The 19,827-nt window shown below is 40.5% G+C and overlaps 1 protein-coding gene and 1 long non-coding RNA gene across 2 annotated transcripts in view; one reads left to right on the top strand and one right to left on the bottom strand.

Annotated features, from left to right (window-relative positions):
- NTNG1 (netrin G1) overlaps positions 1-19,827 on the bottom strand; it is a gene marked incomplete at its 3' end in the record, with an annotated part of 150,370 nt that overhangs the window by 61,126 nt on the left and 69,417 nt on the right. The window lies entirely within an intron of this gene.
- Positions 12,860-19,390, top strand: LOC128811645 (uncharacterized). Its single transcript, XR_008438414.1, has 4 exons — positions 12,860-13,057; positions 13,659-13,805; positions 17,636-17,723; positions 19,319-19,390. It is a non-coding gene; the product is annotated as an uncharacterized LOC128811645 (long non-coding RNA).

Below are 19,827 nucleotides of genomic sequence, written 5' to 3' on the forward strand. Positions count from 1 at the left end.
ATTGGCAGAATGTGCTTGCTTTGGCTGCTTGTGTAAGAATGGAGAGGGTCTGAAAACCTAAAAAACTGATTTCACCTCCAGTGTACTGAGTTCCATATGACAGTATTCCAAAGAAGAAAGTCCAAGTCCTGTACAGGGTATGATGTACACACACCCAGAAAGGCAATTACTGGGTAGCAGTGGGTGGGTAGCAGCTGCTGGCACACCAAGTGGGTTTGCCTGTGCACAGAAGAGGATGACAGAGGAGCTGTAATCAGTACAGCAGGTTTGAGAGCACAGGTTAAGGTCTGGAAAACAGAAGAGGATCTGTGCTGCAGCCTCTGCACTGCACTGGCTAACAGCTTAAGGGCAAAATCTCATGTAAGGACACAGCAAATGTTAAGGGCAAAGTGCAGTTCTGAGATACAGTACATGCTCACTGTAAATGGCACTGCCGAGGTCTAATGCTTGTATGACTTTACAGAGAATGACTGAGGTCCATGATTATAAATATCAACAACTCCATGGACAATTAGGTCACGTATGGAGAGATGTGGGCCTTGAAATGGCTTTCTACCTAAAGGGAAAAGCTGTCTGCCATTTATATCTGGTGACAGTTTTTGCAGACTTTTTTATTATTGCTCCTGGTGGGGCAGCTCTGTCAGTGCTGAGCTTGTGGAAGTGAATGCCATGGCCCCACAAAACTTGTCTGCATTTGGAAACTTCCAGCCTGATGTTTCTGCAGCACAGTGGATATCCATCTTCCCAGTTCAACCTGCGCGGACTCCCCCTGCTAAGCAGCCTGGTTATAGCACACGCAAGAACACATTTCCCTCAACGTGCAAATTCAATTTTGAATCACTGGAGATTGATATTGCTGTCCAATGCTATAAACCCTAATTGTGTGGGAGAACAAATTTGTTTTTCTGACCACTCATCTCTGACAGACTCATTATTTTGTCATAAAGCAATTGAAATGATATTTTTGGCAGTTACATAAGGCACAGGAGCGCTCTGGCGCACTGATGGAGCAGTGCTGTTGTGGTGGGAGCCCTGGGTGTGCTGTGCTCCTCACAGACTCTATTTACATACAGGCAAGTGACATTAAAATGCTGTAAATATCACTAAGGTAATTGCTAATATCGTGCCGACGCTCTCGCAGGGGAGTGCCAACCAACAGACTGGGGGCACGTGAGGGGATCCTTGATGTTCAAGAGATCATTCACGAGAAAGAAAGACAAGAGGAGCTCTTTGATACATTTTTAACGACTAGCCATATGTTCCTCACTTAGTTACATCTTTGAATCATTCTAGGTCATTGCCAAAGTTTAGAAAATTAACTTGAAACCAACTTGGAAGCCTTCTGCACAGGCTCTTCGCTTCTGCAGGCCACGAGTCGGCTCCCTGCTCCCAGGTAAGCAGAGGAGCTTGCAGAGGAGTTGGTGTGTTTGCTCTTCACATTACTGCCCACACAACGAAAAATACCATCCCCACACAGTTTTAATTAGGCATTTTAAAACACTGTTGGCAATGGTAGGAGCCTTAGTCAGCTCCCCAGTGCTAGCAACTACTTCCAGCACCTTGTTACAGTTGTCCTAAAGGACCTGGCCGTGTTTATCATGACATCAAACGTGTTAAGGCTGTCATCTACATTATGCCTCTCAAGCTTACTAATGACCTTGAGGCAGCTTCCCCAGTGAGGTTTAGTTTTCTAATGTAATGTAGACAGAGGAAAATTCCACATTGCAGATACATTTGAAGTGATACCTCAGCCAGGAAGGAGGATGAGATGTAAATTGAGAAAGCAAAAGTCAAAATATACCATGACATCTTTGCCACTGAATCATTCTTTTTCAGGTTTAATTTTTTTTTTTAACTCTTTATGAGACAAATTCATCATAACTTGAAAAACTATATTTACAGGTAAGTTACAAAACTCTTGCACCATTGAGTGTACAAGGTAAACATCATTACTTAGGTAAGTCTGGTTATCCTTTAATTTTCTCTGACAAGTGAACATGTTTCCATTGAGGCTCACAGTCTCAGAAATATCATGTTGGCTGAACACTATTATTCATTATATTGTAAGATTTTTCCATATCATGTCAAAACCCCAAAGTGTGATGATCCTTATTGTAGTTTTCTAAGCTTAATAGATTTTGTGGGGATAAAAACAAATATAAAGGATACTGTTGTGAAGAAATAAAATGACTGCTGGCCAATTTATTTCTGTGGGGATGCAGCAGACACACTTTCATCAAAGTGGTAACAAGATAATTACTGCAATCTTGGCTACCAATGCTTGCTGTAAGGACTACCCATCTGAAGTTTGGAGCTAAAAGGGTCAAAATCACCTAAGGACAGTTGACAATCAGAAAATGGCATGGCTTGCTGGCTGCAAGTAGGTCTGCTGAACAAATGTTCTGGCTTACATGAAGCAAAAAAGTAACTCCTGTTTTCTATTAATTTTTTTTTTTGACTCATCTGAGTATCTCAGGTCCACATTTAGATTCCATACATCAATGCAGAGAGCACACTGCATCTTTTTCTGGACATTAGGAATAAGACCCCTGTAGTCTGGTGGTTAAATGTAGCCACTATAGTGAGAGTAATGAAATGTGAGTCCTTTTTTTCACTTGTTTATTTCTGGAAAAGCATTTGGTCACCAGTTTTTTCCCTGTCCTTTTCCCTGAATTTATCTAATACATCATAATCTCTCATTGAAAAAAAATTCCTTTGTGGAATAGGGCTACATCAATAATAAGGGATAAACAAATTCAATAATAACAAATATAACTTTGTATAGGTAGATATATTATTCTTTCATTTGCAAAGCAAGGACTAATGGTGGATCAGGTTTTTAAGCTTCTTAAATCTGTAAGTAGCTTTGTGATTAGAAAAGAAGTTTAACCTGTGCTCAGTAATCCTGCTGCACCTTAGAATCCAGAGATTTACAGAAGCCTCTTCAACTTTATTCTTTACTGTTTCGTTTTCACTGCTAAATATGGGAGGAAATTGAATTAGATTCCCACAGGCAGTATGGAAAATTGGGGAAAATAGCTTCTTATTCTCCCTCAGCTGAATATAATGTATCTAGTGGGGAACAGCAAAGCTGAGGCACAGAGAGCATGTTTGCTTTGCTTTCTCAGCGGCCTACTTCCAAGCAGTTTGGAGAGCTTGAAATTAAAAAAGAAAACAAAGTCCAAAAGGGCAGCATAATTCCCTCAGTCCCAAGGCTCACAGAAAGCTTGCAGGATGTGGAACTGCCCACTGTTGGCACTAAGCCAACCCAACAATAAGAGTATGGAAGTGCTAAATTTAAATATTAATAAGATTTATTTTGTTCATATGCTAGTAAGCATTTCTATATACTGTCAAGTAAATGCTGGCCATGCCAACAACTACAGCATCACTACTGATCAATTTATATCTCAACATGTATTAAGATTGATTATTGTCTGATCAATACATACTATCTTCCTTTTGAAGCAAAATATCATTGAGGCAGGTCCTTCTGGCTTTGCTTCTCCTTTTCCCCTGCCTCTTTCAGACAGAGGGCCACAAGCTACCATACCTTGCCAAATAAACTATAAATGTTTCTGAAATGCAGTAGTGTACCAAATGACAGCCTTCCAGACAGAAGCAACTGAAAATGTTGCAGCCTAGATCAACAGCACTCATCACAAACACAGAAAGGAGGAGGCAGTAACCTGAGCAAATGCCTTAGTAGTTAAGCATTTATAACTGTTCTGAGTTCGTGACTGCATAAAAAAAATGTCACAGACCAGCAGACATTGACTTTAGAAAATATTCAGACTTTCTTCTGTTTCTTAGATCCAAAGGCAAAAAGTAATCTACTGATGCTTAAGTCTAATAGAACAGAACAGCTAATTATGAGTCCAAGTTATTTCAGTTTACCACATTAAAAAATACCTATCCTTAATATTAAATACTTTTATAAACTTAGACAAGTGGAGTGGACACATGCTTTTTCTAACTTTGATTCCATATTCTCTAAGTGTTAAAGCAGAAATAAATGTCTGAATATATAGCTGCTGTTAGCTGCTGTAGAAAACTAACTTCCATTTCCTTCCTAAGCATTCATCTTTGCTTTTTTCTTCAGAGGTATTAGTTTTTATGGAAATGTGTCAATAAAGAAAGTGATTATAAAATCTGCTAGAGTTTGCCAGCAGCGTGTTCTGCAAATACTTTCACTCGTGAAAACGCTTTGTCAGATTCTTAGCTGATGTAAATCCATCTGGCTCCTGTAAATTCAATGAATTTATGTTAGTTCACACTGCCTGAAATGAAGCCTAATTTGTTTCCAGCTTTCATTCATATTACCCTAAGCTTGGTGGCTGTATTTTTAGGTAACGACAGATAATCTTTTTATAATTTTCAGTGGCAGGTCCAAGGCCTTGAATAATCATGGGATGGAAATTGGGAATCAGTGGAGAATAGGGAGCCCAGGTGTGATGTGCTTAGGGACAGGACTGCTGACAAGGCAGGATGCCAGTATTCCACATTGTTTCCATGTATCTATTTTGCTCTAATCTTTAACCTCAGAAACAGGAAGTTTTTTTACCTGCATGAAGGATGCTGACAAAGGTGGTCATGTCTCTTCCAGAAAAGAAGCAAAACCTCTTGTGAAGATGAAGATCAAGGCCAAGAATGACAGTTTCTTCCAGTGCTACCAACTGGTCATTTAACACTAGTGATTGTTTTGGTAGGTTCCCAGACTACCAATGAAGAACTGAGAAAAAGTAGCTGATGTAAACTCAAAGTATATCAGTGTTACAAGTAGTTTTGCTTTTTCTTTCTCTCTTGAGAATTTTTTTCTTTCTCACTGGAATCCCTTTGGTCTCACCTACTAAATTGCTGTACTTCGCACAGCAATCAATGTCTTGACACAGGGATGGGTTGAGAGGGCAGAGGGAGAAGCAGGTGTTGCAGAGGTACTACAGAGCTCAGGTGTTCTGAGTTGCCATGATGTATCTCCTGTTTTAGTTGGTTTGCTCTAAATCTCAGGAAAAACTAGGAGATGGTAAAAACCTGAATATCCTCAGCTCCCTGTAGTGTTACATATCAGAGTGGCAAGGTGTACTGGGACAAGAATACATCTCTCTCCACCCACCAGCTGGAATAACACAGTCTGCTTGGCAGTACCCTGCCACTGTTTGTCTGATAGTGCAAAGAAGTTAGGGAGCATGTTATCTGAGATTTGACAACTGCTCATTGCTATCAGGATATTAAGAAAGAAAAGCTTTTGGTATTTTAAATTCTTTGCTGCTGTCCAATGTCCTTCTTAGCCAGTCTTATTTTGCCATCCATCATTGGGCAGTTATCATTATCAACAAGTCAACAGACGTGAAAAGATACCTGAAAACCACCTTCTATCTTAATCATGATAATACCACCAGCAGAATTTAACTGCTGTATTGTAGCAATTGTAAAAGTCTCTACCACAGCCTGCTAGATTTAAGAATGTGGCACACAAACCTTGCACGAAAGGTGCAGCAATATATCACTGCAAGGTTTTGTAGCTTGAAAAATTAAAAAGAGAAGTTAAGAAATCTTCAGGAGTCAGTTTTTGTTCTCTTTCCTCCTGATACAAATCTGAACACTGGATTTGGAACTCCCAGCATTGTGCTAATGTGCATCACCACTTTCAAGTTTATTGAGAAATCAATTTTTCTGGGTTTAGTTTAATTAATAAGTACCAGTCTTACATCTGCTCAGCAGCACTCCCAAGAAAGCTGCTCTAAGATGCTAGTGATTACACCAAGCTTCCTGTCTTTATTTGTAAGTAGTATTTCACAGCATCAGCTGCCAGCTGGTCCCAAATTCTTTTTCCCAGCACAACACTGAAAAGGAACAATTTGTTGTGTGGGAGGTCTAGAATTGTGGCCATTAAATTACCATCCAAGTGGACATGGTTTACAAATCCCATTCAAAAATGTCATTTAACTGTCTGCAGTGGGAGAAATTTTATTCTCGCATGCAGCAATACCCCGACTGAGCTGTTAGGAATTTGTGTCCATGACTGATGCAGGACAGACCTGGCTGAAGCAGAAATATCTTTACTAGCTTAGAAAAAGACTCAGGGCATAGCACCTATTGTGTCACAGTAGGGAATAAAGTATTTAGTGTCAAAAGAGCAGTGTTTCTGCTACATGAGAAACAAGCAAGGTTAATTTCATACTGATTTTGGTAACCTTTGGGGGACTATAACCAAGAAAAGCAGCATAAAGATATCCATGGTGCCCACAGAATTCAACACCAGGGAAACCAGCTCTGTGAAGCCATACATCTGCTGCTCTTCTTAAAAGGTTTTAAAGCATTTCTGTTTAAGAAACCTCCCAAAGACTCATTTAAAAGCTCAAATGTGTCCCCAGTAGTCACTGCTGTGGATTGTATACATGGAAGAGTGGGGTATGGGCTGTAACTGGTTGCCTCCAAGGGAGAGAAAATACACCTTGTGCTGCTCTGAGCAGTGCTCCTGGAGGAGCAGGGGGTGGCCAGGGCTCACTGCTGGCCTTGCTGTTGGAACCTTTGCACCCCAGGCAGCTGCAGAGCTGGGAGGGCAGGGTCCCTGCATGTAGGCACAGAAGGGGTGCAGAACAGCCCACCCCACCCACACTGGCTTTTGGCACCAGGTATCACCTGAAAAAGTGAGACCTCTGCTAGCTTTAATGTAATGAATAGCCAGGTCCTGCTCCTGCAGTCAGTAACAGGAAAGGTTTTCCTGTGGGTGCTGCTATCAGGATTCAGTGAGGAACCTTCTCCTCTGCTTATTCTCTGATAAGCATCTGTTGTGACCAGCTCTGCTTTAAATCCCTCCTGTTATGCTTGTGTCTGTAGGTGAGAAGATTTTCACCTCCTTTCCAAATAAACACAAACACCAGGGAAAAAAATGTTTCCAAGAAGATGAGTTGTATTGAGAAAAAAGCAAACACAAAGCAGAATCATTTATGGAGGCTGTCTAACCCTGCCAGAGGTGCTGCTTCAACCCCAGGGACAGGAGCTATGCAGGATGTGGAAGGATATGGAGCTGGAGCAAGGGAAAGGAGCCAGCAGAAAAGCTTCAGGCAGGTCATCAGGAGACCTGCTTACTTCTCTTTGAAAAGAGCCAGGAAGAAGTCAGACTTTTATCCAAAGATAAAAGGTCTATTGAACATATCCCCGGTTTTTTACTATGTATGTTGGCCACCTTTTGCTTTAGGTGAACCACCAATACACACAACCAGCAATAAAGCACACCAAAAAACAAAAGCTAAGTTTTCTTTCCAGTTAAGTTTTGTTAAGGGTTACATATGACCTAACAGTCCCTGAAAAGCCCAGGCTGTAATACTTTAAACAGAAAAAATCAGATTTCCTTTCTTTTATTCATTTTGTTTTATAGAAGATGTGTTGGGGAAAGGTAAAAAAATATTGATAAAAGCACTCTTTTATTTTCAATATCACCATGAGATGTCTGGACACTGTTTGGACATTTAGAAAAACTGCTGGGGTAAGTGAGGGCATAAATAGAAATGTAATTCAGGTGGTTGTCTTTTCAGACTTTTGAGAATCCAGACATGAAAACTTTTGGCATATAATTTAGTGGCCTGTCCTCTTAGTGGATATTTTTTAATGATAAATATCTAAAATATTTTTGAATTGTGCAGACTAATGCTTGATTCTGAAAACTAGCTTAACATTTCTCTTTTCATGCTCATTCCTACTTTCACCTCATCTCTACAGAAGCCACTGCCCGAGGTTCAGCGCTGTAACCACCTGGAAAGGCACCTTTTTACCCAGGTAAACAGTGTCCTGCTGGTTGTTGCTGACATGACCTCCAGGTGCTGCTGAGGTGAGGCTTGGTGCTCTCTGTCCCTCTGCAGCCCTGCCGTGGCTCCCAGGGCTCGGAGCCCATGGCCACTGCCAGCTCCTGCTGCCACCTCTGCTCCACGCCTCTCCAGGGTGAAGGAGAGCAAGGTGCTTAGCATGAGGGCAGCTTAATTGATCTCTTTTTGAAAAACCACGTAGCTGAACTTCAGCTTTAAGGATAATTATAAGGCAGCTTTGTTCTCTTTATTAAACCAGCATTCTCTCATTAAACCAGCAAAGCTGAGAGTGCCTAACGACCTGTTCAGAGCTGGACAGGGAAGCTGAGTAAAGATTTCAGAACTACTTTCCTCCTGGTGTTTTCTTGTGTTTCATTAGGGTTGACTTTTAAAATGCTTAGGCCTCACAGCTCCACCTAAAGCAACTGGGAATTGGTAGCTGCTTATTATCAAAGCAGGCACTCCCAATCTACTTTAAAACACATAGAGCTTTTACAGTTCTCTTTTTGCCTTTTTTTTTTTCCTTTTGGTTTTTCATCTCTATTGGAGTCATAACTTGAAAGAGAAAAGTGTAAAAACAAAACAACATTTCTCAGTGTTTATCATGCTAGCCTCATTTTTTTAACTTCTAAATTCCAAATAATATAAGCTCCTTGTCACAGAATAATTCCCTCTGGAATGATTATGATAAGAATTATTTGCCAGTAGTGCCATTGCGAGTAATTGGTTTTTTCAGCTCGCTGACTGAACTGAAAGAAAAACTGGGGGAAAAAAAATCATTTATGTCAAATGAAATGTGTAGTTTTATTTTCAGATTTTAAACTGAATTTTAGAATATTTTTCACAATTTTTTAAGAAAAATATTTCCAAAGAAAAAATTGTGTTTCTTTTGAGTTTTTCGAAAAATTAGTCAAAAGTATTTACTAATGTGGGTTAAATTCTGAAGATATTTTCAGCCATCCCAGACAGAAATTTCTTCTGTGAATAATTTATACTTCAAAAATACTAATCCTTTCTCCTGCTGAAGAAAACTCTATGAAAAGTGAGCTGCTGAAGTATGCCAAAAGCAACTTAGCATCCTACAGCTAACTTAAGATACTGAAAATGAGATACTGGGTCACCCTATTTCTAGCCCTGTTGGTTATAACAACACAACAAACACAATGCTATATGTTAGGAGTAATTTTAAACAGTTTAGGAAATAAAGTCCTAAGTGTATCTTTTTAATTTGGGAAAACAATTCTTATTTCAACTAATGCACTTCAATTGTTGATTTTGTGTAGAGAAAGCTTATTTTCTTTCTCAGAAATACCATATGTCAGTACTTTTTAATTATAGACAATACTTACTGTTATCTTGAAGCCAATAAACTGGATAGAACTGCAAATGTTTTATTGTGTTGTATTAAAGTCAGAGGAATTATACAAAGATGGGAGAATACTTTTTAGTATTAGAATGCTTGAGATAGGTGATAAATGGTCCCGTTTTCACTTGCTTTTTACCAAAGAAAAATCTAAAGGGAATAATTTAATTGCAGAATCACAGAACACTCTGAGTTGGATGAGACCCACAAGGTCTCTAGATGGTCTCTGGGTGTGACTCCTAATTGCTGATGTGGTCTTCTCAGAGGTGGGTGGCCAGAGCTGGGCAGTCCTGTGCAGAGGCAGCTGGAAAGGAGCTCTGGGACCTCAGATGGTGAAAGGCAGAGGGGACCTGACTTCTGCCACTGGCCTTGGAGCAGCAAGTGGGTGCCATGTGGACACGAGCAGGTGACATGTGGACACGAGCAGGTGACATGTGGACATGAGCAGGTGCCATGTGTGGACATGAGTAGGTGCCATGTGGACACGAGCAGGTGACATGTGGACATGAGCAGGTGCCATGTGTGGACATGAGTAGGTGACATGTGGACATGAGCAGGTGCCATGTGGACACGAGCAGGTGACATGTGGACATGAGTAGGTGACATGTGGACATGAGTAGGTGACATGTGGACATGAGCAGGTGCCATGTGGACACGAGCAGGTGACATGTGGACATGAGTAGGTGCCATGTGTGGGCACACATACAGGCCTGCCCATCATGGTACCACCAATGCTGGTTTTCCCCCCGTGCCAAAATAGCTCTGCCACTGGGTTTATTATTTCTCCTAGCCACAAACTTATGTGACATGGGACAAGAGACTTTGTGTGTGTGTCACTGTGAAAAGGGGTTGCTGACACTGCTTTGGGAAGTTGAAGTGACAAAGGGCTGGTAGTTTTAAAGCCTTGTATTTTAAAGTCTTAAAATTCTGACCTAATGTCAGATAAGAATAAAATAGTGATTGCTTTTGGCCTTCAAGTGCTCTGGAACATTTATTATTCATGTTTGTTTTTAGCAAATACTGGGTAAATCAAAGAATGTTCACACAGATGCTGCAGTGTCCACTGAGAGGCTAGGAACATGTTTTTGTTGTCTATGAAAACAGGCATGCTGGGGGGTCGAATTTGATCCAGTGACTATAATATTCCATGTACCAGAAGAACTAAACAACTTCATTTATATTTTAAATGTTTCAAATCAATACTTCCCTTCATATTCTATGACCCCCGCCAGGAAACTCTTATAACTGAAAATTTAAAGAATAGATTTTAAGTTATGAATAATGTAAGGCTGTTGTAGGGGAAAGCAACAGTGAAATACTGCTGACAGAAACAATCAGTACATGTTTATACTGAAGAACAAACCTTAGCAATTCCATCTTGCATAACATAGCTTTTAAAATCCTATACAAACTTTTCAGTTTTCCCTGAAATGTCAAGCAGTCTTCTTCAGCCTTAAACTCCACTGGAAAATATACAAGCTGTTTCTGTTTCTCAAAGACTGAGCTAATCTGGAAGTAAAATGTATGCATATGTTAAATAAATAGCTCTATGAAAAATAATTGAGAACTAATAGATGCAGGTAAAGAAAGAGCTTAGATTTGGAAAAAAAAAAACCAAAACCAAAAGTCCTTAATACAGGGAGGTCTAGCAGTATCTATTTCTCAAGCAGAAGGTTATTACCAGGAATAGATCTAGCAAGACAGGACAGGATCCATTTTGGGGCACAGACAGTCAGATGGTGAACAAGAGCCTCCTTGCACTAAAGCATTCTTCAGGGCATAAGTATGCTGTTTGAGTTTTGTTTGCACACTGACAGAGTTGCCATCCTTTGAAAATAAGAAGAGGTATTTGTCCTGTAGACCTGATGAGCAGGAAGAGCCATGATGCCTGAGAAAATCCTTATAAAAATGCTTGCATGACACAGAGCGTTATCTTTAATGAATTGGAGCATAATTATCACAAACTCCCTGAATTATGCAAATAAAAAAATCAAGGAGAAAAACATAATGGCCACTTCATTAGAAAATATTTTTCTAAGTAGTACTTCTGGGGATGAAGGAGTTATTGTTTGTGTCTGATGTGTTTATAGCTGTGCTCTCTCTCTCTCAGACAATGAGGGCTGCAGAGGGGAAGGAGGAGACAGCTCACTGGAATTTAGGATGGTGCCCACAGCAGTCATGACCTCCTTTCCCACCACTGCTGTTCATTGTCGTTCCTCATCTATTCTCATGCCTGCTCAGCATTTCCTCCTGTTGACCTACCCAAGCCAGGAGGGGGAAGCATTACGCAGGACTCAGAAGTGTCCCCAGATCTTGTTAAAGCAGTTCTCTGCTTGCAAACTGGGCAATAAACATCAGGAGAGAAAAAGGGCAGCACTTGTAGATTTTCTGGTATACACAGATTTATCATGAAAAATAGCAGATTGACTGAGCCAAATGACTTAGTGGACATATAATCATATCACAAACGGGACAAGCTTCTGGCATCTGTTCATCTAACAGAAGTTGAATGTAGCTTGGTTTTTTTTTTGTGTTTTTTTTTTTTTTTTTTTTTTTTTTTGTTTGTTTGGGTTTTTTTTGAGAACACAATATTTCTATTACTCTTCTTTTTTTTTTCCCCTATGCAAATTACTCCTGTATTTTGTCTCAGTTTTATCCCTTCATAATATTCTCTGGGTTTTCAGATAATGACCTACTTGTGAAGGTAAAGAACTCTATAAAATAAGGAAAAAAGTCTTAGTCTGTAACAGGTTTATCTTGAGATGCAAGCATCGCAGAATGGGAACTCTGAGAACACCGCCAACAAAACAGGTACCCCCTCTCAGCCTTACCAGCCCCCTGCTCCTGTGGCTGCAATGCAGGACAAGTGCCCTGCTCTCCCCCCTACACCTCTGGGCAATTCCTTCTCTTTTCTTGTTTGATTAATGTAGTTATAGCAGCTGTTTTTTTTTTTTTTTTAATGTGCTAAGTTTATGATGATATAAAAAGTACACATTGTATGTGTTAGGAATTAGGGGGAAGCTCCTGCATACAGGACACTGAGACCGGACACTGAGACCGGACTTCACTGTTTGTATTGCAGCAGTATTTGCACAACTGTCCAAAAGGTGTCTCTCCTCTTACAACATACACTCAGCCCATTTTAAACTGCTGAATCTTTTTCAGTGGCAGTAAGCTCTTTTTTTTTTTTTGTGGTCCTAATATATGCAAGAGATTTTTCAAATGCCCTGGCATAATAAAATACAGTCAAAATTTCCAAAATCTCCAATTTTTTCCAGGAGTCAGCATACCACTGTTACATAATTTAATTTTAAATGCCAAATGTCTCTAAAAATCTGTGAGTGATGCATCAAGTGATGCTATTTGGATGAAACCTTTAGAGCATATGTATCTCCTCTCCACAACTCACAAGCAGGCTGAATGTCAGCCATACACTTGTGCATTTGTTAGTCAAACCATGGGTATGACTGTACAGGGAGGAAACCAGGGAACGTTAAAAGTATATCCTTTGGAATCAAAGCACACAGCCCTTTGTCATTCCTGTGGTATCGCTGTCTCGCATCTCTCCTATTTAAAGCATCTATATTTTATGAAGCACTAACAGACAAACAAACCAACATACAGACCACAAAGTCAGCATTAGTCTCCAAAAGCAGTTATTGGAAAGATGAGGTATTTCAGGATCTGCTCTCTCAATACAGTGATTCAGTATCTTTAAAACCCTAAAGTTCCAATATGTATTTTAAGGCATCAAGTCTAAAGCATGAGATATTTGTACATGGCAGAATGGAGGCCGTTGGTGTCATCCACCTGGAAGGATTACTGTTGGAAAGAATCACCACACTGAGAGTTACTCCTGCAGTGTCTAACTGACCTACCTGATGAGAAGGTACAATGATGCAAACTGCTTTGGGTGTGTAAGGGTTCTACACTGTTGAAACTTTCTTTCAAGACATATACACTAGAGGGGAAATGAAATATTATTTTTCATTTTAATTTTCATTTCATCCAATTCTTTCTCCATTCCCCCTTCACCACTCAGGAATAAAACAAATGGAAAAGGAGGATGAAGCCCTTTATTCATCCCTGCTCCAACCCCCCCCTCTCATCTAGCTTCTGGATTAGGTTAAACATTTTCAGTAGCAGAATATTAGTAGTTAATGACATTCAGATTATTTGATCTTTAGCTCATTATTAACTGTAACCCACCATTCTCAAACCACAGCTTCCCATCTTTTAATTCTTCTCCTGTGTTGCAGAGGGGAAGGAGCTGCCCTTGCTGGCAGACTGCAATTCCTAGGGGACACAAGTGATTAAAAATGTAACTGGCTCCTTGCTGTTTTGCTGTCCTGCTGGAAGAATTATTTCAGGGGCATTCAAAGGAAGGAAGGCATGGTTCCATAAACACAGGATCCTTAATGAAGCTTGTTAAGTGATAAGCAATTTTCTGCACTGACGAAGTAGAATAGCTTGACTTTTTTATTGCAAAGGGAGACGTTCCTCCTGAAGGTTTCCATTCCTTCTTTGAGCCACTCGGGCAGCGACTCCCCATGCACTACAACTGAAGGAGTGATGATCACGTCATGGAAAAGAGAATCAAAGACAGTGAGAAATGAACAGCTGGAGTTATGCAAGGTGTGGGATGAGGGAAGGAGGATTTCTCAAAGTGGGTCACTGACAAAACAGATGCCTTGTCTTACTGCAGCTCTGTCCCCTGGCCCAACTGCCATTGCTGCTCCCTGTTCCTGCTGGCTCCACTCCCCCAAGGGAGCAGCAGGTTGTGGGACCTGCTGTGCTCTAACTGCGGGCCAGAAATGGTAATTAAAAAAAAAAAAAAAAACAAACCAACTTTTCCAAGTCAATTCATGGTTGTGCTTACATGGCAAAATCAACAGCTCTAGCTCTGTCTAAGGGAAGAAACAGCCCACAGTTCAATCAATATCAGAAAAATCTAAGGCCAAAGAAAAAGATCAGACACTGAGGGAATGAATTTCGTGTTTCCTCTCCTGCACAAAAGGCTGCCAGAGTTTCCTGGACTCCAGTGTATGTTCATGTACTTGGACTGGCTTTTCTGAACAGGCCTAAACCAAAGCACTATAGAACCATTACCAAATCAATGAAGTTAAATTACTATGGTTATGACAATTTCAATAAACACCATCCCAACATCTAAAGATCCTTAATGCACAAGAGAGTTGAAGGGAAAAATAAGTAAAATCTGTTTTACCACCTATAAAAGTCAGAAACAATAAACAGTCCTGCAACCATTCTGTATCTGGTAACTTGCATTAAAATATATATAAAGTATTCTGGGAACTGAAGCAATGCTTTGCTTCAATAAAACTAATGTAATTAAAGAGAAAGAATCCTGTTTTTCCTCTGCTTGCAATTTCAAATGAGAGCTTCCTAAAACTTGTGACCATTGCTGGAATCCAATTCAGGACCTCAGCTTATCAAATTCCCTGCTCTGGCACCGTGCCTTTGAGGTATTATGAAGCTGCTCATCACAACATTCCTGTCTATAAATGCTCCCAATAACTTCAAAGTGCAGGCACCCCATTTTGAAACAGGCAAGTGTTCACTGTGAATCAAAATGGAGTCACCAAACACGTGCAACCTTCAGCTGGTGCTTCTTTTCTTGCAAGGTAACAAAGGAAAATGTGTTAGCACAAAAAGTCTCCTTGTAATATTTTAAACTTGGAAAGCTTTGCAGGACAGCACACCTACACAATGCCACAGCTTTTTGAGACCCTGTAGACCACACATCTTATTCTGTAATTCATTCTGGGACTGGGAAACTGCCAGGCTAATGAGCTCTCCTGCAGCCTCTTCCCCTGCAGGTGCTTCCCTGGAAGCAAAATCTTAAATCAGACATGGCCATGCCAAACGTACCCTCCTGAACAAACACCAGTCCTCGCTCCCAATGTGGTCTGAGCAAGCCACGGCAGCACTAGCGTCTGACTTTGATGAAATCACAAACTTCTTTTCCATTCAGACAGTGGAAGCCAAATTAATTCCTCAGCTTCTTCAGTGCTGAGAGCCACATCCTGGGAATTCAATACAGGAACATATTAATCTCTCTGATAGGTGATAGTGCAATATATTACTGATGGGGGAGCCAGCACGTCAGCACTGTGATAGTGACCCTGACCAGCAGATGACTGAATGGGTAAGGAATGAAGGAGCTGCTCTGGCTTGAAGGCACAGCCTCAACTTTGGCAGGCAGTCCTTCACTCTTGCCCCACTGCTAATTTTCCAATGCATTACTTTGTGGCTTGGGTATCCAGGAAACCTCATTACGAAGGTATGTGACAGCCCCTGATAATAGATGTCTGTGGCAAAATAATTGATCCCTCTTTGCAGTGGTGATCTTTAATGCTCCTAGGGTTATTAGATGGCAGGCACCCTTTGACGGTCTCCAGCGTAATACGTTACCAGACAGCAATGTGCCACCTATCTATCACTTACAAAATAATGTCATCCCTGAAAAAAGGCCTGGCAGTTGGGGTTAGGGGAGGAAGGGGGTTTAATTATATTTGTGGATGAAAAGATGTCCTGAGAAAAGTGTGCAGCCTGATTATTTATTGGCTGTTCAGAAGTACTCAGCACAATAGAAGGAAAACATCAGGCTCTCCAATACGGTGGTTCACATTGCTGTTACAGACTCTAGCCTTGAAATCAAGTTCAAGCTGAAGAACAAAATTACCTCTTACAATATGTGGTTTACTTCAGAAAATGAAAAGGGTAAGAGACGTATTAGCAGTGTTGGCATTAGTGGAGGCAGCTGTTTTTAGATATTTGGTATTTCAGGGATGTGAGTTTAGCATCATTACTAGAAGTACAGCTTACTATATTCCTCTGCTAACTTTCCAACAGTGAGCAGATGGTTACCCTATTACCAACCATTTGCATTTAACATATTGTAATGATTTATATACCACATGTCACCGAGCAAAGTAAAAACAGTCGACGGTAACTAATTAGTTGAGTGTAAAGATGCATATCTCAATGTATATATCCTTATTGTAATAAAATTTAATCTTCTTGGTTGTTATTAGGTTTATGTATGGTGTAACAGAAATACTGGTGGCAGTTAAACGTGAACCATCGTGTCACTTTACCATTGAGACAGTATTGGTATCATTAATATTTCCACCAGCGCTCCCTTACATGCCTATTTTGTGAATGATGGTGCACAGAGGGTAGATTATAACAACCCATTGTTCTTCTCTACCAATCCTTCTTAAGTGTATTTCAAAGTATTTCATAAATCGTAATGTATCAGATATTGGCTCATATTACAGGACAACACACATCTGGAGAGGGTGGAATTGGGAATGCTGCTTGGCAGAGAGGAAGTATGCTCAGAGCTACCATAAAGACAGAAACGGATTTAAGAGAGAAAATGAAAAGGTCTTTGAGGGAGTTTGCAAGGAACAAGCAGACAAGTACTGACATTTACACGAACATCAAAGTCAGAAGATAGACTCAAGGGTTCAGAGGAAGAACATAACTTTAGAAACCTGCCCTGCACAACTAGAATATGGGCAGGTGTATGTGCCATGTATCGCACTATCCATGGTAAGTCCCAAGGCCTAATCAGATGTAACCTACAGTATGAAGTATGGATTATCTGCCTTATCCTGAAATGGTTTTTGTTCACTTTTTGGTTTATTTCAAAATGGTGGCCATCACCCCAGACATGTCGAAATAATTGATAGTGAACTACAGCTGGGTTACTCCAGAGTATACCAGCATTTCCAGCATGAAAGTCTGGATGAACTGTTGTGTGAGCAACCAGGTACTGTTGACAGACTGACTCTAAGGCTCCAAGGACTCAGTATGTTGTAAAAACTACAGGTGGTCTCATTCGGGAGTGGCAGTATGTCAAGAAGTTCAGCTGTTCCTGCTCCCTCCTAATGTCATTAGGACACCTCTTGCTACTCAGCTTCCTTTCATTTCTACCATATCCCACAAATCCCCTGGGACACAGCCTGTTCTCCTGCAAAGGGCTGCAGCCAGCATTCTGCTTTCCTGAATGCGTCAGCAGCCAGACTTTCTCTTGGGAATAGGACCTGCAGTGTAGCTCTTCGCCTCCTTTTCCCTGACCGTATTGCTGCCTGCTGAAATTGCAGCATTGCCAGTTGTTCCTGTAGCTCTTTCCTTACTTTTCCATGATCAAGATGATAATCTATGGGAACATAATTACAGCAGTGTTGAAAACTTACCCTGTAGCTCAGCCCAGTTAACAATATGCTTCACCTGTGTTTTACTGAGGATTTTTCACTACAGCCTGCTGTGATCAAATAGGGACTGTGATGATTCCCTTTGAGCATGGGTCACTAGTACTGCTGAGGCACAAAAATTCTAGAGGTGGACTTCAGAGGGAATGGTAGGAAGGGTCTTGAAGACCCCACATAGTGATACTATTAGACCTTGACTAATTCACTTTGTAGTTTCTGAATAGGTGTGACTGTATCACTGGACTTAACAGAACTGGCTGCTTTACATCAGCTCTAGCATACGGACATGAGACAGGATGAACAGACTGAGAGGTATGGGTTTTTTCTCATTTCTTTTAAACAGAAGCTGGGATAGCTGTCTGACTTCTGTCCTCCCTCCCTCCTTTTTTTCCTTTTCTGTCCTCCCTTCCTTTTCATGCCTTGTTTTCCCTCATTCCTCTTACATGCATTTGAAACTCAATGGATTAATAAGGGTAACTTCACCCAAATTCCTCCTGATTTATAGGATGGCATCTGAAACTAGTATCAGAACTGGTCTCTTGTTTCAGTACTTAACTTGTTTTTTAAAAAATGGTAGTTCCTATTACTTGTGAAATAGTTGGAAGTTTTTAAACTTTTAATGTGATAATATGTTGTACCACTCCAGCTTTAACTTCAACCAGAAGGACATCCCTGTGCCAGGAATCATTTGTATATGTGATACAGGAGATCCTTAAGCTTATTTCAGTGTTTGCATTAAATTGCACTCTTTTCAAATGAAAAGCTTAAAGGGAAGAAAGTTTCTGCAAGCTACTGGAGTCACTGAATTTATTCAGAAAGGCTATTTGGGTTGCTTCTCAGCATACAAAGGAATACAGAAAGAAAAATCCTCATTTCTTTCATCAGGATTTTTATCTCTACTCCTTTAATATTCAATGGCAAAATGAATTATACTACAAAAAGGCTTGGTGCCTCTCCTCAGTATCCCTGATCCTGCATGATACTGAGCTTCCTTGAAAGACAGCTGGGGGAGATCAGTAGGGAAATACTTGATGTCTTGCAAAAAAGAAAAGATGACCAGATGCTAATGAGCAAAGGTGCTGAGTGAAACCTGCTGATTTAAGCCCACTGATTGATTTCAAAAGCATGTAAGAGAATGAGGGTCATGGACAGCATTGAGGCTCCACTGCTCTGCTCCCCTTCCAGCCACTGTGACTGAGGCCGCACTGAGCTGGTGGACAGGACTTGTGCCGTCAGGATGGAGGGTAGAAATCACTACTGTCTGAACACAGGCAGGAGTAAAACCCACCCTGGACACCTGTACTGAGTAAAACCCTGGAGACTGCTCATGTGTGAATAAACACCATGACCATTTAATTATTTCAGTTTCTGATGATCCTAGATTTGCTTACAGAAAATGAAGGACCATTTTCCTTAGTGACATATTACAGTAGATATATTAAAAAAGCAAAAATTGCACTTGGGACTTACAGATCAATTGACATGCTCTTAAATACATATTTCTTTTTCTTTCCTATTCTCTAATGAGTTTATAATTTAATCAGAGAAACTGCTAGATTCCCTTCAAATACTAGTGAAAATCTCAAAGGAGAAAAGCTGCTTATGCAAGTGTTCCTGTAAAACAAAGAATATTCAAGTATGATAAATAAATACTAGAGTCAAGAATGGTATTCGGTTGTCTCCTTAAAAGCTTGAAGCCTACATATCTTAATATTGATGGTCTGGTTCTGAGCTGAACATCAATTAAAACATTTTCTATTATAAATAAAACGACAGCATTTCTATATATTATAACTTCCCAAGGGCAAAGTTCTGCTTTTGGGTAAATTACAGAGGGACATAATCATATAATGTTGCCAAGTGTATGACAGAGTAACAGAGATTTACTCCAATTAATCCATCCACAGACTGCACCTGCAGAATAAGCCAGAGGATGGGACCCAGTACAGCCCAGCCTGCCCGCTGGAACCTTGTGCCTGAAGCTGCAGGGTGAGCTCCCATTCAGGGCAAGGGCCCTCACCAACCCCAAATGCAGCACAGCCTTAGGAGCAGTTCAGCCTCACAGCTGGCAGGAGTGGCAGGCTGACCAAGGAGACAAAAAAGCTCCAACCCCCTAAGTAGCAAATATATTTTCCTTCAGATTAATTTATTCAGATGCTGAGATGGATTTGAATTCAGAATAGATAATGTGAGAGCAAGGAACTGTTAAAACTGAGGTTACTTTTCATTTGTATTATGAGTTAGAGGTTTCTGTTGCAGCTGGGACTGCATCCGCAGCTGAGACGGGGTCAGAAAACCCTGGGGCTTAAATACAGAAGCTTCAAGGCGAGGTGAGTATAAAAATAAATTCCAGAGGGTTTAATAACATTGTGCAGAGACTGGATATTCTGGTGTCAGAAAGAAACTGGTGGCTCTT

The sequence above is a fragment of the Vidua macroura genome, chromosome 9, assembly GCF_024509145.1.
Source record: "Vidua macroura isolate BioBank_ID:100142 chromosome 9, ASM2450914v1, whole genome shotgun sequence".
Classification (NCBI taxonomy): domain Eukaryota; kingdom Metazoa; phylum Chordata; class Aves; order Passeriformes; family Viduidae; genus Vidua; species Vidua macroura.